Genomic DNA, 13,341 nt, shown 5'->3' with positions numbered 1-13,341 from the left:
TCACTACCACAAACTGGGGAGAGATGGTTCAAAAACCGATCAGTACAAGACCAGTAATGGAAGCAAATTCTGAAGAATCCAGGTATGGACACTAGCATCTTTACAAAAGGAATCCCTGTTAATCTTGTCAAAGAAGAATGGACAGCTCTGCTTCTACTAGTACAAAAGTTCTTTACATGTGAGGGAAGGTTTGGAGTTCTATATGTTTATCATGCCAAAATTATGATGCATTTCTTAGGAGAGCATGACATTAACCTTCCATACTTTTTACTCTCAAGCCTTAGAAAAATGTGCTCAATAGTCCAAATAAATCCAAGAAACATTGAGCCACATTTATACCATCATGGGCTTGTCAAAATACTAGTTGAAGAACAATTAAAGGCCAAAAGGGATACCTGGGAAAGATTCCTTGTGAGAAACCACTTCAAAGAGGTAGGAGAAGCCTCAGTGCCTAGAAAGAGTAGAAGAAAAAGAGAAGAGGTTACCCCTGAAACTGCTGTCCAAGAAGAAACTGTCCAAGACCTTGTTGAAGAAGAAAATGTTGCCCATCATTCTGAACATGAAATTGACCCTGAACCTGCTGTAGACATTGATCAAACAGCCCAAGGAATCATTACAGAAACCCTGCAAGAAATTGTACAAGAAGCTGCTCAAAAGAAAAAGGAGAGTAGGAAGAAACAAAAGAAAGATAAAGGAAAAGCCATAGCCCAAGAAACCTACCTTACTCCTGAGAATTCCAGTGAAGAGGACACTCAGCCATTGGCACATAGGTTGGCCCAACTTCATGAGGCTGCCCTTTCCAAGAAGATGCAAAAACAAAAACAGAAGCAACAAAAAGAAAAACAGAGCATCACCACCGTGAGAAGGAGCAGCAGGTTACAAAGCAAAATGGGGGCCACAGAGAACAAAGAGTCATTCTTTATTGACTTGAGCACACCTAAAAAGGTTGCTACAAGACTTGACTTTGAGAAAAGCTCTCCACATGTTGAGCAGGTTGAGACTAGCCCTCCACGTGAGGAAAGTCCTTTTGAGCATGAGCCTGAATTTGAACATGAACTTGAATTTGAGCGTGAGCCTAGTCCAAGGAGGTCACCAGAGGTTGACCCAGACCAGCAGAGAGTATATAACTACTTGGAAACATTAGAACAAGCTGTTGCTTGTCCAAGCACTGTTCTACCTCTTGAACAGCAAGTTCAATCACTGAAGCAAGAAGTATTTGAGCTAGAGGTACTAAATCGCCACATCAAACAAGAAAATGAAAAACTGAAGGAACGGAGCAATGTGGACAAGATGATCCAAGATAATACCATGCTTCATATGGGCCTTTGGCAAAAGGAAAACAAAAAGCTCAAGAAGAAATGCAGGAAGTTAAGCAGATCTTTGATCAATTTAAAATTCAGATGTTTGATGAAAAGACCAAGAGTCAATGTGGCCACACAGAGGAAGAGGAGAAGACTAGATGTCTTAGCAGAGGCATCTCAGCAGGTGGATTAAACAATGTTTTTGTTGCATGAGGACATGCAACACCCTCGTAGTGGGGGTATGTAGAGCCTCTAACTTGCACTTGATTATCCATCATTACCTACAGCTTTTCCTCACTTATCCCTCTCTTTTGCTCTATTTTCCACATAAACTTACCCAGATCATTACATTTGATGTCTTTAAGCATAATTAGTTAACTTTGCTTATGTTTTACTGTTGGTTTAGATTTTTGACATATAAACAGAGTTTCCGCAGCTGTTCAGCAATTCCGCAGCTGTTCAACAATTCCGCAGTTGTTCAGAGATTCCGCAGCCTTTTTGTTGTTTGATATGCTCCACGTGTCTTCTCAAGGAACGAGCCACATGGGCATGTGGGGTTGGATGTAGACATGGATCGTATGCTATTGGTTCAGCCAAACCAGTCACGTATGCCCTTGGTCAACGCAGGTATTCCCTCGGTCAAACGGTCAAGTTCTGAACGGTGGCATGGGAGCCGTGAGCAGTTGGGACACGGAACTATAGCTGGCACCTCCTCCACGCCACGAAGACAGCTAAAGACAGGATCCAAACATAGATTTGTCTCCCATGATGACTGTTTCCCTCAAAAGTGCACGGAGTTGCCTACGTGTTTGCTGCACAAGTTAATTAGCTAAGACTGTTGTTGCTGCGTAGTTAATAAGTTAGGCTGAAGTTGCTTAGTTCACGCAGAGGGTAGTTGCCTCTGCGCTTATAAATAAGGCGTGTGTCAACGCTTATAGATTAGCTTTTTGGTTATTGTAATTGCTGCGCTGATTCTGTTATAAAAACTCTGTTTTAGAAGGCTGTTCCTACAGCACTTTTCACTGTATTTTGACATGCTGGTTTTATAAAAAGAAGACTGTTCTGTTCACCTTTTCGTAGCTGATCTTTTAAGTTGGTTGCGTGGATGGAGGGCCCCCATCTATGACAGCCTGTGTACATAGTGTTTGATTTCATTTTCATGCTTTCAGCAATCTTTATTTCTTTTATCATGTATAATAGTATACCATTTGATTTCATGTCATTTTATTTCCAGCATTCATTTTAAACTGATCAGTATTGTTTTTGCAGGTTTTTAACCCGGGATTGTTTTGTCTTTGTGTATTTGCTTTATATCTGATGGTATTTTCAGTTGACATATTCAAAGTTGCTGCCTTTACTCTATTTTCATAGCTGATTTCTAGTTTAGTTTCTCAAAGTTGTATGTTAACATATTGATGGTCTCTTTATCATAAATTGTTCATCTTTTAGAGATCAGAATACTAATAAATTACAGCTGGCTTTGAGTACTTTTTAGACTAATCTTTAACTACTTTCTAATCGTGCTTCACATAATTCCATATGCTGAAAGCAGAGAGTTAGGAAGAGCTGAACATTATAACTAGTCTTTAAAGTAGATTTTTCTCATTTTTGATCACTTTTTAAACTCATCTCTAACTACTTCCTAATCGTGTTTTACATAGTACCATATGTTGGAAGCAGAGAGTTAGGAAGAGATAAACATTATCATTGGTTTTTAAAGTGGTTTTCTTACCTTTTTATTTGCAGCAGCATGAATAGTGTCTAGTGCCATTAGAAAGTGGTTCTTTGCTTTCAGTTCATTTCAAGTTATTTATTTCTTTCAAGCTTTTTCTTTGCAAGTTTAGAAGGTAGTTAGAAATCACCTGTAACACACACTCACTCATTTAGAAATCACCTTACACACACACTCACTCATCTGTTTATAAAATCTCCATTCCATCTTAGGAAGATAAATTGACCACAAACAACACCCCCAAACGACAAAAAGATCTAAGAGGTTGCTTAAGTACATATAGTACACTTTCACTTCATCAGCTTACGAGCCCCAGGTTGACAATTAATGACATCAATTTAGAAACACTAAATTGACTAAACACTCCGTATTGTTATTTTTAGTGTAGTCGCCTTATTATTATTGTTGTACCCATGTAGTGCCCATATTGTTATTATTGTGCCTCATAGAAGCTCAATATTGTTATTGTTGTGCCCTTACATTATTATTATTATGTAGGCTTTGATTATGTTGTGAGCCCTTAGACTCCTATATATAGAAAGGAGGTATTGTCATTTGTATCATCAAATAATTATTCATATATGTAATATAAAGGAGGTTTACCCCTCAAAGAAGATAACTTTAAGTCGTTGATCTATCTTTTTGTGAGCTAGTTGATAACATTTGGTATCAAAGCTTTGGATTCTAGGGTTTCGCTGCTTCAAACATGTCATCGTGGAATTTTCGCTATAACTTTTTTCTACGAAGCTTCAGAAGCTGAAATTGAAACCACGCAGAGCCAAAATCTTGGTGAACTTCATGTCCAAATTTCAGATCTTGTCTCGCTATATTTTTGGAGATATGATCAGAGGAAGTTAGGGTTTTTGCTTGCTCCAGAATTCCATCTCAAACAAGTCACCTAGGGAAAATCGTTATAACTCTCTCTGAGCATTGGATTTGAATTTCATGAAAAGTGATGGAAAGAGGATAGAGTGTAGTTTTTTGGGTATCATTTTCAAGGCTGAAGGTCGAAACAATGACACATGGCACTCCATACAAGTTCGCTCTACTGAACCAATCTATAATCAGGTCATCGTGGGATATTGGGCATAACTCTTTCTTGAAGAATCCAATCTTGGTATAACTTGTTGGGTTGGAAAGAAGACTTAGAGGGATACTACAAGACGTAATTTCAGATCTTGGAGATTCACAATTACAGAGATACAATAGTTGCAATATCTAGCTCCTAAAAAGCAAGAAAAAGGTGTGTATTTTTTAAATTTTGCATAAGTTTTGTTTGAAAAATCAGTTTGAAGTGATTCAGGGCATAGTGAAGCATAAATATCATTGTTTGATTCCAAAATGACTCGAAGCAAGAAAATGGAAACACCTAGTAAGCAACCAGAAATCTCTACTATGACACATGAAGAAGAGGAAGAAATGCAACATGATATATCAAAATTATGAGACCAAGTGCAACAAATTTCGCTCTCGCAAAGAGTAACCAAAAATGAAATGGAAGCTAAGATGGATGGTTTGAAGAATGGTTTAAAATCAAACATGGAAGGTTTGAAGGATGGATTAAAAGCAGACATGGAAGGTTTGAAGGATGGTTTAAAAGCAGACATGGAAGGTTTGACAAAGTTGCTACAAGAAATGCTTCCTAATGGCGAAAATATATTAGATGAAACTCATGATGAGAACAAAATAAATATTAATCATGATTTCATAGACTCTAAGTTGGATTGAATACCCACCATATTACAAAGATCAATATGAGGAAGTTTGATGGCAAGGATCTGGTAACATGGATCTTACAGATGGAATAATATCTTGATCTCCATAATGTGCAACACACACAAAAGGTACGCATTTGCAACTTTATATTTAGAAACTAATTAGTTTGTATGGTATTGATGGCTTTGTTCTCGTAAACCACTTTTCACTTGGTCATTTTTTGTGGAGGAAATGATAACAGATTATGAGGATACAAATAGGAACACCTTCTTTAGCCAATTGATAAATCTCAAACAAAAAGATTCAATGGAGGAGCGCATTAAGGACTTCCAAAAATTGAATATAAGGGTAAATGATATTCTGGAGGTGTCAAGAAATTTACGACAGCGAGATAAATTATTACTGAGATTTACCGAGATTTACAGAGGGGAATAATAAAATAACCAGCAACAATACACATAAATGTTATACACATAATATTTATCCAGGAAAACCCCAAATCTGGGGAAAAACCCAACCCAATGAGATCTCATTAGCATTGGCCAAAACCCTGGCCAATCTGGCCAAGTGAGCCTTCACCACTCACCTTCGGACCTACATTATAATGAAGTATTCCTAACCTTTTATAGGCTCCATTACATGCAATACCACGAACCATAATACCATGGGTACATTATACCAAGTACCCAAAACCACTACTATTTAACTAGGTCAACCTCGACTCAAACCCCGAGTCAATTTCACCTAACAATTCCCCCCTTAAACTTGACTTGTGGTTCCTTGACTAAATCCAACCAAAACCTGCTAAGTGAGACAATCCCGCTCACTCTAACCCTTACCCCTTCAAAGTTTTTACCAGGGATTTGTTAACCCGACATCCCCCTATTACCTAGTTCTAACCCAGAATTTACCAGTAATTACCCAGGGGTACGCATGCCTTACCAGGTCTTACAACAGTATGCCCATTTACATGCAAATTAAAAATTTCACTCCATTATAATATTTTTTTTGTTTTCTTTACCCTTGTTGTTATCTTTGTACATATGACATCAATGTCCATATAAAAAGAACCCATCTACCGAATTACATGGGTCACCAGCCACTGTAACCACTAGTTATCTAGGCGTTCTTTTCAGGTACATGGTTCATCAATTAATTAATCCACGTGCACATATCCTCCTCATCCATTGAATCTCTCATGACCCAATAGTGTGCAGCTTTGCTTCACAATCTATGGCTTTTGATCCATATCTGCAAGCAAAACTTAATTATCTCTCTATCTACCATGCCAATACAAACCCTTGGCAACAAAAAACGTCCTTCTGAAGCCAACTTAGCTCTGATACCAGTTGTTAAGAAATTTACGGCAAAGAGATAAATTATTACTGAGATTTACCGAGATTTATAGAGAGGAATAATAAAATAACCAACAACAATACACATAAATATTATACACATAATATTTATCCAGGAAAACCCCAAATCCGGGGAAAACCCCAACCCAATGAGATCTCATTAGCATTGGCCAAAACCCTGGCCAATCTGGCCAAGTGAGCCTTCACCGCTCACCTCCAGGCCTACATTACAATGAAGTATTCCTAGCCTTTTATAGGCTCCATTACATGCAATACCACGGACCATAATACCATGGGTAACCAACAACAATACACATAAATATTATGCACATAATATTTATCCAGGAAAACCCCAAATATGGGAAAAAACCCAACCCAATGAGGTCTCATTATAATTGGAAAAAACCCTGGCCAATCCAGCCAAGTGAGCCTTCACCACTCACCTCCAAGCCTACATTACAATGAAGTATTCATAGCCTTTTATAGGCTCCATTACATGCAATACCACGAACCATAATACCATGGGTACACTATACCATGTGCCCAAAACCACTACTATTTAACCAGGTCAACCTTGACTCAAACCCCGAGTCAATTTTACCTAACAAGAGGAACATACGATTGATGTCTTCATAGGGACTTTAAAGGATAACATCCAACATGAGGTTCGCCTTTGGGAACCTGATTCATTGGAGAAGGCATTCAGGGTGGCAAGAAAAGTTGAAAGCAAAATTATGGCAACAAGGAAGTCTACCACTCACAACTATAAAGATGGAAGTGTTGTTGCTCCTAGCCTTCCACAACCTACAAGGTTGACACCACAACAATTGGAAGAAAAAAGAGCAAAAGGGATTTGTTACAGTTGTGATAGAAAATACACTAAAGGTCATAAGTGTGCTGAGAATAAATTATTTTACATAGATTGTGAAGAGGAGGAAGAAAAGGAACAAGAAACGTCAAAAGAAGAGGATATACACCAGGAACCAACCCTAGAGAAAGAAGAAATAAATTCGACCATATCTTGTAATGCATTGGTAGGAATTACTACTCCTCAAACTCTCAAGATAGAAGGACATATCAAGAAGAAAAAGGTAATAGTGTTGATCGATTTGGGTAGTACCCATCATTTTATTCATTGTAAGATCGTCAAGGAATTGAATTGCTTCCTATATCCAGCACCAGAGTGTCAAGTGATGGTTGCAAATGGAGTAACTATAAATTGCTCTGGAAAGTGCCATAATACCAAGCTAACCATGGGGAAATATGTATTGATATTCCAATGCTTTCCATTCCAATGGGTGGTGTTGATGTTGTATTAAGAGTCTAATGGTTACAATCTTTGGGTATGATAGATTTTAATTTTCAAGAACTTTTCTTGAATTTTTTTTTGGGAAGGAAAGGAATTTGAATTGAGGGGTATCACAGGGAAACTAGGAAAGATAATCAACTCTAATGGCATGACAAAACTTCTAAAGAAAGAACAACGGGGCGTAATTGCATAACACTCTTTACTAAAAATTAAAATTTCCACCAATGCATAATTAGAACAAGGATTATCTTCACTCCTTTATAGAACGGGGCTAGCTAGACTATCTTCGCTCCTTGGAACATTAAAGGATTATATTCACTTCTTTATAGACCCATTTTTGTTGATCTTCTGAAGATAATATTTGTTCCAAAAAGTATTTAAGACTATCACGGTCTGTTTTTACCTTGAAGTGTCTTCTCACTAGGTAAGGTCGCCATTGCTTTAGTGCATGTAGAATTGCCAACATTTCCTTCTCATAAATAGGTTTGTGTAAATAATTTCCTTTGACTGGACGACTTTCAAAAGTAATGGGTCTTCCTTTTTGCATTAAAACAACACCAATTCCATTTCCCGAGGCATCACATTCCACAATAAAGGTTTTTGTGAAGTTTGTCGTAACTAAGATGGTGCTTGGCACATTGCCTCTTTAAGATGTTCAAAGGCCTTAGTTGCTTCTGGAGTCCAAGAAAATACATATTTCTTCAATAATGTTGCTAGAGGTGTTTCTATTCTCCAATAATTCTTATCAAACTTGTGATAATACCCTATCAACCTGAGAAATCCTCTAAGATGCTTTATCGTTGTGGGGATTTTCCATTACTTAATGGCTTTAATTTTGTCAGGGTCTACCTTAACACCCTCATGAAACTTCCTGTACTCCAAAGAAACATTTGGAGGTTTTTGCATATAATTGTTTCTCCTCCAATAGTTTGAGCACTCTGTCAACATGTTAAACATGATCCTTCCAAGACTTGTTGTAGATTAGTATATCATAAAAAAATACTAACACAAGTTTTCTAAGGAAGGGTTTGAAAATGGAATTCATCAAACCTTGAAATGTAGAAGTTGCATTGGTAAGGCCAAAAGGCATGACCAAAATTTCATAATGAGCCTCATGAGTTCTAATTTCAGAATGTCTTCAATCTTCATTCTAATTTGATGATATCCTTAATGAAGATCCAACTTGGTGAAGTAATTTGCTCCATGTAATTTATCCAACAATTCATTAATGGCAGGAATGAGAAATGCATCTTTAATAGTGATCTTGTTGAGCTCCCTATAATCCAGACACATGCGCCATGATCCATCCTTCTTATGCATCAATACTACTGGAGCAAAGAAAGAACTTTGACTAGGTTGAATTATACCGACCTCTAACATTTATGCAACCATAAGTTCAATTTCACTCTTTTGGGCATAAGGATATCTGTAAGGCCTGATGTTTGGAGGAATACTTCTTGGAATCAAATGAATAGCATGATCATGATCACGAATAGTTGGGAGACCTTTAGGAGTCTCAAATACCTTGGAATGATTGTCCAAGACTTTTTGGAGATCTAGGGCTCGCTAGAATCTCTGCCAAAGCACGTCCTCCTGCTCGGGATTTATAATAAAACAACCCTAAAGTTGTAGATATCGTTGGCCTTGGTCAAGCTCTTCTTGGTGAAATATTTAGGATCCAGGTACCCAATGGTGCCAAACATTTTATTCGGTTGGGAAAGAAGGATAGGTTGAAATCTGAAAACCTAGCAGACCATGTCTGGTCCAAAAGTATATTGGAAGGCTTGATGTCTCCATGAATTATGTAAGGGGCAGTGCCCTTGTGCACATACTTTATGCCCTAGGTTTAATCTGAAGCAATTCTCAGGCGATGTGACCAGTTGAAGATAATTCCCGCTTCATGAAGATGATATTGCAGGGATCTGTTGGGCATGAATTGGGTTATCAATATTATTTTGGCTAGGGCCTCACAGTAGCCCACAATGGGAATGACAGGTGATGTGCATAGGACAGAGCCTGGATCTTTGCTGAGAAACTGAAGGTGTAGCTACTCCCGACCTTGTAGAGAACTTGTGAGGCTTTTATTCTATTTACCGCTAGGACATTCCCATCTGGGAATATGGACTTGTACATACTCCCATGATGGCCTTTGCTTAGAAGCCTCGTGTTGCTAAAACCGTTAGTTGCGCTCTCAACTTCTGAGAATGTTCAAGTCATCACCCATCTGTGGAAGTTGTTCTATTCCACGATGATCAAGGTCATGGATGCCTTTCTGTGTATCTTGCACATGAAAAAGACGCAAAGTATGAAACCTGCCAGGACTATCCACAACAAGGTCATGATTGTGTTGAAGGCTAACAACGAGATCAGATGGTGGTGCTGCTGCAGGGAAGAAGAAGTGGGCGTGTTCTGAGTGCTTGGGATTAATAATGTGGCGTTGCCTACAATTTCAAGGAAGAGAGACATTATGGTGTGGCTCGATTAATGTTGGTTAGATCATTATATTTAGAGAGAATGGGCACAACAATCAAAGTATTTTATAATTTATTTGGTTGGTTCTTTCCCTCCCAAAGTAAAATTCAATACAACAGGGCTAGGAATGGAACATTTGTTACCAACAAGACTTCCTTCCAAATTAAAATTCAATACAACAGGGCTAGGAATGGAACATTGGTTGCCAAGGAGAATTCTAAGATGGGCTATACACATTGCTTGAAACTCACACAAGAAGTTGAATCTAACTGGTTTTGACTGGCTCTCAGCTTGGAAAACTATGCACTCAATCATGCCATGTAATGTTGAATTCAAAAAAGGAATAGTGAACTTATGGGTGAAAGTTACAAACATTGTCCGTTAGTTTTGTGGCTTCAAGAGAAGCAAAAGGGAGGCCAAGATTTTTACATAAGAGGAAGGTCAAAATCTTTTCATTAGGTGTCAGCAATGTAATGAAAATGGGCTCATAAGGTGCCCTATGTGTTGTTGAGGTTTTTGTGAAAACCTAAGCCTCCCAAAAGTTGTATATTCACACTGTAGCATTTTTAGATGAATGAAAGGGGATTGACTCTCTTAGTTTGGTAATTTTCATGGCTTGTTCGATCTCTCAAATATTCTTGGCAATTTTGGGCTTTGGAGCATCAGAGTTTCCTATAGAGGAAAAGTGATCCAAGGACCTTAGAATCCAAGGAACAAGCATCATTTTCAGGTTGGATGCTTTATCAACCTTGGCCATTATTTATCTTGAATTTCTAGAAAAAAAAATGAATTTATAAGTTATGCTCTAGAAGGGTATATTTCCTATTGAAAATTATTTTTGTTAAGTGTTAGGACCTGGGACGTTTTGTTGTATGAGAGTGCGCATAAGGCTATTTTGCAAGTGGGTTTGGCACTACACATTCACATTGAGGATAATTTGTTGAATTTGTGTTTTGAGGAACTGCGCCTACAATTCCTATTGCACTTTCCTGAGGAGAGTTTGGATCCAAGGACCATTGATCTCATTAACAACTTTTTGTGGAGGGATCTAAAGAGAAGACCTAGAGCGATGGAAGCACTGCATCATCCATTTTTCTATCAATGCTACAAAATATTCCAACCTCCTCTCTTTCCATATATGGGGAACCCTATTGGTCATACAATTTTCTTATTTGATTTAAAACGGAGAAGTTTCCATCCTTATTTTGTTTGCCAGAAAGTTGCATTTACAGGAGAAGCTACATCACAGATCAATCCAATGGCTAGAGTCGGAGTAGGGCAACATATGGCATTTAAATATAATGACAATCACAATGGTGGGAACAACATACCCACTACCTCCACAACGGATCACATGTTGAGGCTGAGTTATTCAATTTGGCAAAAAAATAGTTACCTGGGGTCATATCAAATTCCCCATCTTTCTCCATTACAAATTTTCCATCACGCCCATTTTCGGGAATGGGCCCGAAGCTGCTCAATCCAAATGTTGGTATACCAACGTGATTATGGTGATCCTGAAGATGCCAACATATGATCAGTCAAACAACAAGGGCTTACTCGGTTTTGGCCTAGTTGAACTATATGTTATTTCGTTTTTCAAAGCCTGAGCCACCTGTAGCATAGATAACGGTTATGGTTGGATAAGAGCTATCCGTATCAGCATTAAGTTAGTTTCTCATTTAATCTGTTCACGCGTTCCCGTCCATAAAATCTATATTTTTCATAAATTACGTTAAGGTTTGCCATAAATCAAATTTGTACTTCGAACACAATTTTATAAGTTGAATAAATTTGAACTATGTGGTTGAAAAATGTGAGTCTTAATGTTCTTTTGTATGTGTTTTTCTTGCCAAATTTTGTTTTTTAGATAGTACAAAGTTTATTTTCACATTTTTGAAGAGTGATGGTAGCCCAATGAAAGTACTATGGTGAAAGGAGGTGGTACTGCTATAAATAAGGCTCAGGATGTTGTGAAAGGCATGCTTGCAAAAGGGTTTATTCTAGGAAAGGATGTTATGAACAAAGCCAAGGAATTTGATGAGAAGCATGGCTTCACAGAAAATGTTTCTGCTAAGGTGACATCTTTTGACAAGAAAATCGGTTTCACTGAAAAGATTATTGTTGGCACATGTGTTGTAAATGAGAAAGTAAGATCAGTGGATCAAAAATTTCAAGTATCAGAGAAAACAAAATCAGCATTTGCTGTAGCTGAACAGAAGGTCAATAGCACATGTTTTTCCCTTATGAAGAACAAGTATGTGTTCACTTTTGTAGCATGGGTGACTGGTGCCTTCAACAAGGATGCAAAGGCTACTGAGGATGTTAATATGAAAACTAAAGAAAAGGTTTAGTTAGCTGAAGGGCAAAAGAATATACAAAGTTCAACTGCAACTAGTCATCTATCCCATGATTTTGAACAATTTCACGATGTTGAACCTCCAAATGCATACGAGCCTTCAGTTGTGCCATTTAGTTCAGCAGGAAACTCAACTACGTATTCCAACTTGCCATGATATGATGATGATTCCTTTTCTCCCATTAATCAGTCTGTCAAGGGGTCCAGCGAACCAACTAAACTACCACCTTCTTAAGGTCTGATTAGTCACTTAAGATGGAAATTTATGTATCTACTACCTCTCTTGTATTAATTAGTATTTTTCTATCAGTTGAAGTTTTGTAAATTGTCATCTATTGTAGACCTCATGTCGATCGTAAATTTTGTTTCCATTTTATTTGATTTCAGGTACTTTATATTGTTCAGTTGAATTTACTATTCAGGTTCTTTTCAAGAATTGGTGATGGGCATTATCTTCCACAATTTTCACCCATCAGGTTAATAACATAAATCTAGAAAATGGAATAACTGTTATGGTTAATCAGAAGGTGCAATAGTATAATGGAAAGTTATTCAGACACTTGTTGTTATGTTTGCCATTGCCTAAAGGGAACAATACATTCTTCTTTTTGGAAATCGTTTGTTAAAAGTTGTCTTTCATAGTTGAAGAAAATAAGTTCAAGCTTCAGTTTGTTTGTTGTGAATTAACTCACATATGACCTAGTTCAGTTATTTATTAAGTGCCCCTTGATATGATCGAAATAGACATTCGTTTTATGGGAAGGTCAGTGTTTTGGCAGGGGGGATTACAGAACTATATCATAACTATTTTATTTATTTGTTTTCATTGGTAGTGACTAGGTTTAGTGGCCTAATGAGGATGATGACAATACAAATATGTTTTATAACATGTCAGTTTTTGGAATTTTGATTATCTAAGCTTAAAAATATGTCTTTATAGGGACAAAATTGCATGATAGTATCTTTTAGGAGTTGTGTTTAATGTACCCAATAAATGTGGGCATTGGATGGCCACAAGAGCACAGACAACATAAAGCCTAAACAAATTTGTGATGGTGCCCTTCATATATTGGTTTCTAAGTATTAGATGAGAATGA

General features: G+C 37.5%; 1 pseudogene; it reads left to right on the top strand.

Annotated features, from left to right (window-relative positions):
• The first annotated feature begins 11,813 nt into the window (after positions 1–11,813).
• On the top strand, positions 11,814–12,536 carry LOC149178514 (binding partner of ACD11 1 pseudogene; annotated as a pseudogene).
• The last annotated feature ends 805 nt before the right edge of the window (positions 12,537–13,341 follow it).

This window comes from Pinus tabuliformis, chromosome 4_1 (genome assembly GCF_031772625.1).
Source record: "Pinus tabuliformis cultivar Carrire ecotype Pingquan chromosome 4_1, CPIR1, whole genome shotgun sequence".
NCBI classification, from domain to species: Eukaryota; Viridiplantae; Streptophyta; class Pinopsida; order Pinales; family Pinaceae; genus Pinus; species Pinus tabuliformis.
Note: the sequence above shows the minus strand (reverse complement) of the source record. Positions and strands in the feature narration are given on the sequence as shown.